This window comes from Mesoplodon densirostris, chromosome X (assembly GCF_025265405.1).
Source record: "Mesoplodon densirostris isolate mMesDen1 chromosome X, mMesDen1 primary haplotype, whole genome shotgun sequence".
In the NCBI taxonomy this organism is placed as follows: domain Eukaryota; kingdom Metazoa; phylum Chordata; class Mammalia; order Artiodactyla; family Ziphiidae; genus Mesoplodon; species Mesoplodon densirostris.
The window spans coordinates 80405865-80421467 of record NC_082681.1 but is presented as its reverse complement, the minus strand read 5'-3'; positions in this window follow the sequence as shown (position 1 = coordinate 80421467).

The following is a 15603-nucleotide window of genomic DNA, read 5'->3' as shown; positions in this document are numbered from 1 at the left end:
CACAATAACGGAAATGAAAAATACACGAGAAGGAATCAACAGAACAATAACTGAGGCAGAAGAACGGATAAGTGACCTGGAAGACAGAATGGTGAAATTCACTGCTGCTGAACAGAATAAAGAAAAAAGAATGAAAAGACATGAAGACAGCCTTAGAGACCTCTGGGACAACATTAAACACAACAACATTTGCATTATAGGGGTCCCAGAAGGAGGAGAAAGAGAGAAAGGACCTGAGAAAATATTTGAAGAGATTATAGTTGAAAACTTCCCTAACATGGGAAAGAAAATAGCCACCCAAGTCCAGGAAGTGCAGAGAGTCCCATATGGGATAAACCCAAGGAGAAACTCTCTGAGACACATGGTAATCAAACTGGCAAAAATTAAAGACAAAGAAAAATTATTGAAAGCAGCAAGGGAAAAATGACAAATAACATACACGGGAATTCCCATAAGGTTAACAGCTGATTTCTCAGCAGAAACCCTACAAGCCAGAAGTGAGTGACATGATACACTTAAAGTGATGAAAGGGAAGAAAGTACAACCAATATTACTCTAACCAGCAAGGATCATATTCAGATTTGATGGAGAAAACAAAAGTTTACAGACAAGCAAAAGCTAAGAGAATTCAGCACCACCAAACGAGCTCTACAACAAATGATAAAGGAACTTCTCTAGGCAGGAAAGACAAGAGAAGAAAAGGACCTACAAAAACAAACCCTGCAAAATTAATAAAATGGTAATAGGAACATACACATTGAAAATTAACTTAAATGTGAATGGATTAAATGCTGCACCCAAAAGCCACAGGCTTGCTGAATGGATACAAAAATAAGACCAATATATATGCTGTCTACAAGAGACCCACTTCAGAGCTAGGGAGACATACAGACTGAAAGTGAGGGGACGGAAAAAGATATTCCATGCAAATGGAAATCAAACAGAAGCTGGAGTAGCAATACTCATATCAGATAAAATAAACTTTAAAATAAAGAATGTTACAAGAGACAAGAAAGGACACTATATAATGATCAAGGGATCAAACCAGCAAGAAGATATAAAAATTATAAATAGATATGCACTCAACATAAGAGCACTTCAATACATAAGGCGACTGCTAACAGCTCTAAAAGAGGAAAGTGACAGTAACACAATAATAGTGGGGGAATTTAACACCTAATTTACACCAATGGACAGATCATCCAAACAGAAAATTAATAAGGAAACACAAGGTTTAAATGACACAATAGACCAGATATATTTAATTGATATTTATAGGAGATCCCATCCCAAAACAGCAGATTACATTTTCTTCTCAAGTGTGCATGGAATATTCTCCAGGATAGATCACATCTTGGATCACAAATCAAGCTTCAGTAAATTTAAGAAAATTGAAATCATATGAAGCATCTTTTCTGACCACAGCACTATGAGAATAGAAAGGAATTACAGGGGAAAAAAACGTAAAAAACACAAACACATGGAGGCTAAACAATACATTACTAAATAACCAAGAGATCACTGAAGAAGTCAAAGAATATAAAAATACCTAGAGACAAATGACAATGAAAAAACGATGATCCAAAACCTATGGGATGCAGCAAAAGAAGTTCTAAGAGGGAAGTTTATAGCTATACAAGCCTACCTCAAGAAACAAGAAAAATCTCAAATAAACAATCTAACCTTACACCTAAAGGAACTAGAGAGAGAAGAAAAAACAAAACCCAAAGCTAGCGGAAGGAAAAAATCATAAAGATCAGAGCAGAAATAAATGCAATAGAAACAAAGAAAACAATAGCAAAGATAAATAAAACTAAAAGCTGGTTCTTTTAGAAGATAAAATTGATAAACCATTAGCCAGACATATCAAGAAAAAGAGGGAGAGGACTCAAATCAATAAAATGAGAAATGAAGAAGGAGAAGTTGCAACAGACACCGCAGAAATACAAAGCATCTGAAGAGACTACCACAAGCAACTCTATGCCAATAAAATGGACAACCTGGAAGAAATGGACAAATTCTTAGAAAGGTATAACCTTCCAAGACTGAACCAGGAAGGAACAGAAAATGTGAACAGATCAGTCACAAGTAATGAAATTGAACCTGTGACTAAAAATTTTCCAACAAACAAAAGTCCAGGACAAGATGGCTTCACAGGTGAATTCTATCAAACATTTAGAGAAGAGCTAACACCCATCCTTCTCAAACTCTTCCAAAAAACTGTGAAGGAATGAACACTCCCAAACTCATTCAATGAGGCCACCATCACCCTGATACCAAAAACCAGACAAAGATACTACAAAAAAAGAAAATTACAGACCAATATCACTGATGAATATAGATGCAAAAATCCTCAACAAAATACTATCAAATGGAATTCAACAACAGATTAGAAGGATCATACACCATGATCAAGTGGGATTTTCCCCAGGGATGCAAGGATTCTTCAAAAAACGCAAACCAATCAATACATCATATTAACAAATTGAAGGAGAAAAACTATATGATCATCTCAATAGATGCAGATAAAGCTTTTGACAAAATTCAACACCCATTTATGATAAAAACTCTCCAGAAAGTGCACATAGAGGGAACCTACTTCAGCATAATAAAGACCATATACAACAAACGTACAGCAAACATCATTCTCAATGGTGAAAAACTGAAAGCATTTCCTCTAAGATCAGGAACAAGACAAGGATGTCCACTCTCACCACTATTATTCAACATAGATTTGGAAGTCCTAGCCACAGCAATCAGAGAAGAAAAAGGAATAAAAGGAACACAAATTGTAAAAGAAGAAGTAAAACTGTCACTGTTTGCAGATGACATGACACTATACATAGAGAATCCTAAAGATGCCACAAGAAAACTACAAGAACTGATCAATGAATATGGTAAAGTTGCAGGATACAAAATTAATGCATGTAAATCTCTTGCATTCCTATACACTAATGATGAAAAATCTGAAAGAGGAATTAAGGAAACGCTCCCATTTACCACTGCAACAAAAAGAATAAAATACATAGGAATAAACCTACCTAGGGAGACAAAAGACCTGTATGCAGAAAACTATAAGACACTGATGAAAGAAATCAAAATGATGCAAACAGACGGAGAGATATACCATGTTCTTGGATTGGAAGAATCAATCTTGTGAAAATTACTATACTACCCAAAGCAGTCTACAGATTCAATGCAATCCCTATCAAATTACCAATGGCATTTTTTACAGAACTAGAACAAAAAATCTTAAAATTTGTATGGAGACACAAAAGACGGTGAGTAGCCAAAGCAGCCTTGAGGGAAAAAAACGGAGCTGGAGGAATCAGACTGCTTGACTTCAAACTATACCACAAAGTTACAGTAATCAAGACAATATGGTACTGGCGCAAAAACAGAAATATAGATCAGTGGAACAAGACAGAAAGCCCAGAGATAAGCCGATGCAACTACGGTTAACTAACCTATGACAAAGGAGGCAAGGATATACAATGGAGAAAAGACAGTCTCTTCAATAAGTGGTGCTGGGAAAACTGGACAGCTACTTGTAAAAGAATGAAATTAGAACACTCCCTAACACCATACACAAAAATAAACTCAAAATGGATTAGAGACGTCAATGTAAGACCGGGCACTATAAAACTCTTAGCGGAAAACATAGGAAGAACACACTTTGACGTAAATCACAGCAAGATATTTTTTGATCCACCTCCTAGAGTAATGGAAATAAAAACAGAAATAAACAAATGGGACCTAATGAAACTTAAAAGCTTTTGCACAGCAAAGGAAAGCATAAACAAGATGAAAAGTCAACCCTCAGAATGGGAGGAAATATTTGCAAATGAAGCAACTGACAAAGGATTAATCTCCAAAACATACAAGCAACTCATTCAGCACAATATCAAAAAAACAAACAACCCAATACAAAAATGGGTGGAAGACCTAAATAGACATTTCTCTAAAGAAGATATACAGATTGCCACAAACACATGAAAGAATGCTCAGCATCATTAATCATTAGAGAAATGCAAATCAAAACTACAATGAGATATCATCTCACACCCGTCAGAATGGTCATCATCAAAAAATCTAGAAAAATAAATGCTGGAGAGGGTGTGGAGAAAAAGGAAAACTCTTGCACTGTTGGTGGGAATGTAAATTGATACAGCCACTATGGAGAACATTATGGAGGTTCCTTAAAAAACTAAAAGTAGAACTACCATATGAACCAGCAATTCCACTACTGGGCATATACTCTGAGAAAACCATAATTGAAAAAGAGTCATGTACCACAATGTCCATTGCAGCTCTATTTACAATAGCCAGGACATGGAAGCAATCTAAATGTCCATCAAGAGATGAATGGATAAAGAAGATGTGGCACATATATACAATGGAATATTACTCAGTCATAAAAGGGAACAAAACTGAGTTATTTGTAGTGAGGTGGATGGACCTAGAGACTGTCATACAGAGTGAAGTACGTCAGAAAGAGAAAAACAAATACCATATGCTAACACATATGTGGAATCTAAAAAAAAAGAAAAGAATATGGTCTGAAGAACCTAGGGGCAAGATGGGAATAAACATGCAGACCTACTAGAGAATGGAGTTGAGGATACGGGGAGGGGGAAGGGTAAGCTGGGACAAAGAGAGAGAGTGGCATGGACATATATACACTACCAGATGTAAAATAGATAGCTAGTGGGAAGCAGTCGCATAGCACAGGGAGGTCAGCTCGGTGCTTTGTGACCACCTAGAGGGGTGGGATAGGGAAGGTGGGAGGGAGGGAGATGCAAGAGGGAAGAGATATGGGGACACATGTATGTGTATAACTGATTCACTTTGTTATAAAGCAGAAACTAACACACCATTGTAAAGCAATTATACTCCAATAAAGATGTTAAAAAAAAACAACCCTATCAGTGAGTGGCAAGTAACAATTAAGCTGCATTTGGTGCCAGGCTTTATAATGGCAAGTGAGTTGATGTACTTCAATTGTACAGCTGCATCTGGTGGCAGGCTTTAAGTCAGAATCCAATACTTATTTTAGTCCGCACACGGCCCATGCATCATTTTATTCACCACTTCCGTCTATGCCTCTTTTCCACGCTGTGCACTTGTCTTAATCACAGTTTTGGTAAGCCCACAAGCTAACCTTCACTGAAATGAGTAAATAAGAAACGTTGCTGGAGAACTTCTTTGAAAAGGGGAAAGACCCAATGATGAGACAGCACAAGACTCTAAGACTGCCAAAAAAAGAAACCTGAATTTAAAAGAAAATACCAAGAGTCCTACTTAATTACAGTTCATTGCAACAGGTGATTCACATTCTCCAAGCCCGCTTTGTATAATATGTGGTGACTGGCTATCCAACGAAGCCATGAAATCTTCAAAACTGCTTCACCACATCAAGACGCAGCACCCTGCATTATAAGACAAGACTTCAGACTTTTTCAAAAGAAAAAAAATGTTAACATGAAGAACAGAAGCAATTATTGAAGACCACCACTTCATCAAATATATCTGCACTGAGAGCATCCTTCTTAGAGGCTAACCATATTGCTAAGGCTAAGAAGCACTTTACTATTGGTGAAGAGTTGATCCTGCCTGCTGCTAAGGACATTTCTTGTGATCTTTTAGGAGACGCTGCAGTTCAAAAGGTGGCACAGAGCTAGCTGGGAGGGAGTCCAAGAAAAATCCTGCACATGCCAAAGAGGCAAGAGACCACTGTTTCGTGGTGCATGAGGGGAGGGGATTCAGAGCACCACCTAAACGAGATCCAGAGACGGGCGTGAGCTGCAGCTTTCAGTGTGGACCACAAAGACGGGCATGAAACGTTAAGGCTACTGCTACAGCCACCAAGATGCCTGTGTGCAAGCACATGTCACTGTCCACACCTCCCCTCCTGGGAGCCTGTGCAGCCCGCCACTGCCAGGGTCCTGTGATCCAGGAACAACTTCCCCAGGAGAACACAGCACCTCAGGCTGGTGCAACGTCATGCTGGCCTCTGCCACTGCAGGCTCACCCTGCAATCCATACCCCTCCCTCCCTCTGGTCTGAGTGAGCCAGAGCTCCCGAATCAGCTGCCACTTTAACCCTGTGCTGTCTGAGCAAACAACAGATGCCCACAGATGACCTACATGCAGAGGCAGGGCCAAATCCAAAGCTGAACCCCAGGAGCTGTGAGAACAAAGAAGAGAAAGGAAAATTTCTCCCAGCAGCTTCAGGAGATGTGGATTAAATCTCCACAATCAACTTGATGTACCCTGCATCTCTGGAATACCTGAATAGACAATGAATCATCCCAAAACTGAGGCAGTGGACTTTGGGAGCAACTGTAGACTTGGGTTTTACTTTCTGCATCTAATTTGTTTCTGGTTTTATGTTTATCTTACTTTTGTACTTAGAGACTATTATCATGGGTAGATTTCTTTACTGATTTGTTTGCTCTCTTTTATATATATATAGATATATTTCTTCCACTTTTTCTCTTTTTGTGAGTGTGTATGTATATGCTTCTTTGGGTGATTTTGCCAGTATAGCTTTGCTTTTACCATTTATTCTAGGGTTATGCCTGTTCTTTTTTGTTGTTTTGTCTTAGTATAGTTTTTACCACTTATCATTGGTGGATTTGTTTTTTGGATGGGTTGCTCTCTTCTTTCTTTCTTTTTTCTTTTCTTTCTTTTTTTTTACTACCTTCTAATTCTTATTTACTTTTAATTTTTTAAATTTTAATAGCTTTATTTTATTTTGTTTTGTTTTTCTTTCCTTCTTTTTTTTCTTCCTTTTCTTCTGAGATGTGTGCTTGGTGCTCCAGCCAGGTGTCAGACCTGTGGCTCTGAGTGGGGAGAGCTGAGTTCAGGACATTGGTCCACCAGAGACATCTCGGCTCCATGTAATATAAAATGGCGAAAGCTCTCCCTGAGACCTCCATCTCAACACTAAGACCCAGCTCCAATCAACAACCAGCAAACTACAGTGCTGGACCCCTACACCAAACAATTAGCCAGACAGGAACACAAACCCACCCATCAGCAGAGAGGCTGCCTAAAATCATAAAAAGATCACAGACACACCAAAACACACCACTGGATGCGGTCCTGCCCAAAAGAAAGCCAAGAACCAGCTTCATCCACCAGAACACAGTCACCAGTCCCCTCCACCAGGAAGCCTACACAACCAACTGAACCAACCTTACACACCAGGGGCAGACACCAAAAACAATGGGAACTATGTACCTGCAGCCTGCAAAAAGGAGACCACAAACACAGAAAGTTAAGCAAAATGAGAAGACAGAGAAACACACAGCAGATGAAGGAGCAAGGCAAAAACCCACCAAACCAAACAAATAAAGAGGAAACAGGCAGTCTTCCTGAAACAGAATTCAGAATAATAATACTAAAGATGATGCAAAATATTGGAAACAGATTGGAGAAAACACAAGAAACATTTAACAAGAACCTAGAAGAAATAAAGAGCAAACAAAGAATGATAAACAACACAATAAATGAAATTAAAAATTCTCTAGAAGGAATCAATAGCAGAATAACTGAGGCAGAAGAACGGATAAGTGACCTGGAAGATAAAATAGTTGAAATAATTACCACAGAGCAGAATAAAGAAAAAAAAGAAGGCAAAGAATAGAGGACACTCTCAGAGACTTCTGGGACAACATTAAACACACCAACATTCGAATTATAGGGGTCTCAGAAGAGGAAGAGAAAAAGAAAGGGACTGAGAAAATATTTGAAGAGATTATAGTTGAAAACTTCCCTAATATGGGAAAGGAAATAGTCAATCAAGTCCAGGAAGTACAGAGAGTCCCAATCAGAATAAATCCAAGGAGAAACATGCCAAGAAACATATTAATCAAAGTATCAAAAATTAAATACAAAGAAAAAATATTAAAAGCAGCAAGGTAAAAACAACAAATAACAAACAAAGGAATCTTCATAAGGTTAACAGCTGATCCTTCAGCAGAAATTCTGCAAGCCAGAAGGGAGGAGCAGGACATATTTAAAGGGATGGAGCAGAAAAACCTACAACCAAGATTACTCTACTCAGCAAGGATCTCATTCAGATTTGATGTAGAAATTAAAATCTTTACAGACAAGCAAAAGCTAAGAAAAATCAGCACTATCAAACCAGCTTTGCAAAAATGATAAATGAACTTCTCTAGGCAGGAAAGAGAAGAGAAGGAAAAGACCTAGAGTAACAAACCCAAAATAATTAAGAAAATGGTAATAGGAACATACATATTGATAACTACCTTAAAAGAAAATGGATTAAATGCTCCAACCAAAAGACACAGACTAGCTGAATGGATACAAAAACAATACCTGTATATATGTTGTCTACAAGAGATCCATTTCAGAACTAGGGCAACATATGACTGAAAGTGAAGGGATGGAAAAAGATATTCCATGCAAATGGAAATCAAAAGACAACTGGAGTAGCAATTCTCATATCAGACAAAATAGACTTTAAAATAAAGACTATTAGAAGAGACTGAGAAGGACAATACATAATGATCAAGGGATCAATCAAAGAAGAAGATATAATAATTGTAAATATTTATGCACCCAACATAGGAGCACATCAATATATAAGGCACATGCTAACAGCCACAAAAGGGGAAATTGACAGTAACACAATAATAGTAGGGAACTTTAACACCTCACTTTTACCAATGGACAGATCATCCAAAATGAAAATAAATTAGGAAACACAAGCTGTAAATTACACATAAAACAAGATGGACTGAATTGATATTTATAGGACATTCCATCTAAAAAAACAGAATACACTTTCTTCTCAAGTGCTCATGGAATATTCTCCAGGATAGATCATATCTTGGGTCACAAATCAAGCCTTGGTAAATTTAAGAAAATTGAAATCATATCAAGTATCTTTTCCAACCACAATGCTATGAGACTAGATATTAATTACAGGAAAAAATCTATAAAAATTATAAACACATGGAGGCTAAACAATAAACTACTAAATAACCAAGGGATCACTGAAGAAATCAAAGAGGAAATCAAAAGATACCTAGAAACAAATGACAATGAAAGTACGACTACACAAAACCTATGGGATGCAGCAAAAGCAGTTCGAGGAGGGAAGTTTGTAGCAATACAATCCGACCTCAAGAAATAAATATCTCAAATAAACAACCTAATCTTACACTTAGAGCAATTAGAGAATGAAGAACAAAAAAAACCTCAAAGTTAGTAGAAGGAAAGAAATCATAAAGATCACAGCAGAAATAAATGAAAAAGAAATGAAGGAAAGGATAGCAAAGATCAATAAAACTAAAAGCTGATTCTTTGAGAAGATAAACAAAGTTGATAAACCATTAGCCAGACTTATCAAGAAAAAAGGGGAGAAGACTCAAATCAATAGAATTAGAAGTGAAAAAGGAGAAGTAACAACTGACACTGCAGAAATACAAAGGATCAGGAGAGATTACTACAAGCAACTCTATGCCCATAAAATGGACAATATGGAATAAATGGACACATTCCTAGAAAGGCACAACCTTCCGAGACTGAACCAGGAAGAAATAGATAATATGAACAGAGCAATCACAAGCACTGAAATTGAAACTGTGATTAAAAATCTTCCAACAAACAAAAGCCCAGGACGACATGGCTTCACAGGGGAATTCTATCAAACATTTAGAGAAGAGCTAACACCTATCCTTCTCAAACTCTTCCAAAATATAGCAAAGGGAGGAACACTCCCAAACTCATTCTATGAGGCCACCATCACCCTGATACCAAAACCAGATAAAGATGTCACAAAGAAAGAGAACTACAGGCCAATATCACTGATGAACATAGATGCAAAAATCCTCAACAAAATACTAGCAAACAGAATCCAACAGCACATTAAAAGGAACATACACCATGATCAAGTGTGGGTTATTTCAGGAATGCAAGGATTCTTCAATACATGCAAATCAATCAACGTGATACACCATACTAACAAATTGAAGGAGAAAAACCATATGATCATCTCAATAGATGCAGAGAAAGCATTCGACAAAATTCAACACCCATCTATGATAAAAACCCTGCATAAAGTAGGCATAGAGGGAACTTTCCTCAACATAATAAAGGTCATATATGACAAACCCACAGCCAGCATCGTCCTCAATGGTGAAAAACTGAAACCGTTTCCACTAAGATCAGGAACAAGACAAGGTTGCCCACTCTCACAACTGTTATTCAACATAGGTTTGGAAGTTTTAGCCACAGCATTCACAGAAGAAAAAGAAATAAAAGGAATCCAAATCAGAAAAGAAGAAGTAAAGCTGTCACTGTTTGCAGATGACATGATACTCTACATAGAGAATCCAAAAGATACTACCATAAAACTACTAGAGCTAATCAATGAATTTGGTAAAGTAGCAGGATACAAAATTAATGCACAGAAATATCTGGCATTCTTATTCACTAATGATGAAAAATCTGAAAGTGAAATTAAGAAAACACTCCCATTTACCATTGCAAGAAAATAACAAAATACCTAGGAATAAACCTACCTAAGGAAACAAAAGACCTGTATGCAGAAAACTATAAGACACTGATGAGAGAAATTAAAGATGAAACAAACAGATGGAGAGATATACCATGTTCTTGGATTGGAAGAAGCAGCATTGTGAAAATGACTATAATACCCAAAGCAATCGACAGATTCAAAGCAATCCCTATCAAACTACCACTGGCATTTTTCACAGAACTAGAACAAGAAATTTCACAATTTGTATGGAAACACAAAAGACCCGGAGTAGACAAAGCAATCATGAGAAAGAAAAATGGAGCTGGAGAAATCAGGCTCCCAGGCTTCAGACTATACTACAAAACTACAGTAATGAAGACAATATGGTACAGGCACAAAAACAGAAATATAGATCAATGGGGAACAGGATAGAAAGCCCAGAGATAAACCCACGCACATATGGTCACCTTACGTTTGATAAAGGAGGCAAGAATATACAGTGGAGAAAAGACAGGCTCTTCAATAAGTGGTGCTGGGAAAACTGGACAGGTACATTTAAAGAACAAAATTAGAAGACTCCCTAACACCATACACAAAGATAAACTCAAAGTGGATTAAAGAGCTAAATGTAAGGTCAGACACTATCAAACTCTTAGAGGAAAACATAGGCAGAACACTCTATGACGTAAACCACAGCAAGATCCTTTTTGACCCCTCTACTAGAGAAATGGAAAAAAAAACAAAAACAAACAAATGAGACCTAATGAAACTTAAAGGCTTTTGCACAGCAAAGGAAACCATAAACAAGACCAAAAGACAACCCACAGAATGGGATAAAGTATTTGTAAATGAAGCAACTGACAAAGGATTAATCTCCAAGATTTACAAGCTGCTCATGCAGCTCAATAACAAAAGAACAAACAACCCAATCTAAAAATGGGTAGAAGACCTAAATAGACATTTTTCCAAAGTAGATATACAGACTGCCAACAAAAACATGAAAGAATGCTCAACATCATTAATCACTAGAGAAATGCAAATCAAAACTACACTGAGATATCATCTCACACCGGTCAGAATGGCCATCATCAAAAAATCTAGAAACAGTAAATGCTGGAGAGGGTGTGGAGAAAAGGGAAAACGCTTGCACTGTTGGTGGGAATGTAAATTGATACAGCCACTATGGAGAACAGTATGGAGGTTCCTTAGAAAACTAAAAATAGAACTATCATATGACCCAGCAATCCCACTACTGGGCATATACCCTAGAAAACCATAATTCAAAAAGAGTCATGTACCACAATGTCCATTGCAGCTCTATTTACAATAGCCAGGACATGGAAGCAATGTAAGTGTCCACCATCAGATGAATGGATAAAGAAGATGTGGCATATATATACAATGGAGTATTATTCAGCCATAAAAAGAAACAAAAGTGAGATATTTGTAGAGAGGTGGATGGACCTAGAGTCTGTCATACAGAGTAAAGTAAGTCTGAAAGAGAAAAACAAACACCATGTGCTAACACATATATATGGAATCTAAGAAAAAAAAAGTCATGAAGAACCTAGGGGTAAGATGAGAATAAAGACACACACCTACTGGAGAATGGACTTGAGGATATGGGGAGGGGCAAGGGTAAGCTGTGACAAAGTAACAGCGTGGCATGGACATATATACACCACCAAACGTAAAATAGATAGCTAGTGGGAAGCAGCCACGTAGCACAGGGAGATTAGCTCGGCAGTTTGTGACCGCCTAGAGGGGTGGGATAGGGAAGGTGGGAGTGAGGGAGATGGAAGAGGGAAGAGATATGGGAACTTATGTGTATGTATAACTGATTCACTTTGTTATAAAGTCGAAACTAACACCATTGTAAAGCAATTATACTCCAGTAAGGATGCTAAAAAAAAATTCCAACAAACAAAAGCCCAGGACCACATGGCTTCACAGGCAAATTCTTTTCAAACATTTAGGTAAGAGTTAACACCTATCCTTCTCAAACTACTCCAAAATATAGCAGAGGGAGGAACACTCCCTAACTTATTCTACAAGGCCACCATCAACCTGATACCAAAACCAGACAAAGATGTCACAAAGAAAGAGAACTACAGGCCAATATCACTGATGAACACAGATGCAAAAATCCTCAACAAAATGCTAGCAAAGAGAATCTAACAGCACATTAAAAGTATCATACATTATGATCAAGTAGGTTTTAGTCAGGAATGCAAGGATTCTTCAGTATATGCAAATCAATCAATGGGATAAACCATATTAACAAACTGAAGGAGAAAAACTATATGATCATCTCAATAGATGCAGAAAAAGCTTTTGACAAAATTCAACACCCATTTATGATAAAAACCCTCCAGAAAGTAGGTATAGAGGGAACTTACCTCAACGTAATAAAGGCAACATATGACAGACCCACAGTCAAAATAGTTCTCATTGAAGAAAAACTGAAACCATTTCCTCTAAGATCACGAACAGGACAAGGTTGCCCACTCTCACCACTATAATTCAACATAGGTTTGGAAGTTTTAGCCACAGCATTCACAGAAGAAAAAGAAATAAAAGGAATCCAAATCAGAAAAGAAGAAGTAAAGCTGTCACTGTTTGCAGATGACATGATACTCTACATAGAGAATCCAAAAGATACTACCATAAAACTACTAGAGCTAATCAATGAATTTGGTAAAGTAGCAGGATACAAAATTAATGCACAGAAATATCTGGCATTCCTATTCACTAATGATGAAAAATCTGAAAGTGAAATTAAGAAAACACTCCCATTTACCATTGCAAGAAAATAATAAAACACCTAGGAATAAACCTACCTAAGGAAACAAAAGACCTGTATGCAGAAAACTATAAGACACTGATGAGAGAAATTAAAGATGAAACAAACAGATGGAGAGATATACCATGTTCTTGGATTGGAAGAAGCAGCATTGTGAAAATGACTATAATACCCAAAGCAATCGACAGATTCAATGCAATCCCTATCAACTTACCACTGGTATTTTTCACAGACCTAGAACAAAAATTTTCATAATTTTATGGAAACACAAAAGACCCCAAATAGCCAAAGCAATCATGAGAAAGAAAAATGGAGCTGGAGGAATCAGGCTCCCGGACTTCAGACTATACTACAAAGCTACAGTAATCAAGACAGTATGGTACTGGCACAAAAACAGAAATATAGATCAATGGAACAGGATAGAAAGCCCAGAGATAAACCCACGCACATATGGTCACCTTATTTTTGATAAAGGATGCAAGAATATACAACAGAGAAAAGACAGCCTCTTCAATTAGTGGTGCTGCGAAAATTGGACAGCTACAGGTTAAAGAATGAAATTAGAACACAGCCTAACACCATACACAAAAATAAATTCAGAGTGGATTAAAGACCTAAATGTAAGGCCAGACACTATCAAACTCTTAGAGGAAAACATAGACAGAATACTCTATGATATAAATCACAGCAAGATCCTTTTTGACACACCTCCTAGAGAAATGGAATAAAAAACAAAAATAAACAAATGGGGCTTAACGAAACTTAAAAGGTTTTGCACATCAAAGGAAACTATAAACAAAATGAAAAGACAACCCTCAGAATGGGAGAAAATATTTGCAAATGAAGCAACTGACAAAAGATTAATCTCCAAAATTTACAAGTAGCTCATGCAGCTGAATATCAAAAATCAGACAACCCAATCCAAAAATGGACAGAAGACCTAAACAGACATTTCTCTAAAGAAGATATACAGATTGCCAACAAACACATGAAAGGATGCTCAACATCACTAATCATTAGAGAAATGCAAATCAAAACTATAATGAGGTATCAGCTCACAGCAGTCAGAATGGCCATCATCAAAAAATCTACAAACAAGAAATGCTGGAGAGGGTGTGGAGAAAAGGGAAAACTCTTGCACTCTTGGTGAGAATATAAATTGATACAGCCACTATGGAGAACATTATGGAGGTTCCTTAAAAAACTAAAAATAGAGCTTTCATATGACCCAGCAATCCCACTTCCGGGCATGTACCCTGAGAAAACCATAATTCAAAAAGAGTCATGTACCACAATGTTCATTGCAGCTCTATTTACAATAGCCAGGACATGGAAGCAACCTAAGTGTCCATAAACAGATGAATGGCTAAAGAAGATATGGCACATATATACAATGGAATATTACTCAGCCATAAAAAGAAACAAAATTGAGTTATTTGTAATGAGGTGGATGGACCTAGAATCTGTCATACAGAGTGAAGTAAGTTAGAAATAGAAAAATAGGGCTTCCCTGGTGGCGCAGTGGTTGAGAGTCTGCCTGCTAATGCAGGGGACACGGGTTCGGGCCCTGGTCTGGGAGGATCCCACATACCGCGGAGCGGCTGGGCCTGTGAGCCACAACTGCTGAGCCTGCACGTCTGGAGCCTGTGCTCCACAATGGGAGAGGCCGCGATAGTGAGAGGCCTGTGCATTGCGATGAGGAGTGGCCCCCGCTTGCCACAACTAGGGAAGGCCCTCGCGCAGAAATGAAGACCCAACACAGCCAAAAATAAATAAATAAACAAACAAATAATTTTTTTTAAAAAAAGAAATAGAAAAATAAATACTGTATGCTAACACATATATATGGAATGGAATCTAAAATATAAATGGTTCTGAAGACCTAGGGGCAGGACAGGAATAAAGATGCAGACATAGAGAATGGACTTGAGGACATGGGGAGGGAGAAGTGTAAGCTGGGACGAAGTGAGAGAGTGGCATGGACTTATATATACTACCAAATGTAAAATAGATAGCTAGTGGGAACCAGCTGCACAGCACAGGGAGATCAGCTTGGTGCTTTGTGACCACCTAGAGGGTTGGGAAAGGAAGGGTGGGAGGGAAACGCAAGAGGGAGGAGATATATGTATATGTATAGCTGGTTCACTCTGTTATAAAGCAGAAACTAACCCACCATTGTTAAGCAATTATACTCCATTAAAGATGTTTTAAAAAAAGAAAGAAAGATCTGCTTAAATCAGCAAGTCAATTTTTCTGCATGGCCAACGCACGTTACAAAATCATGCTTG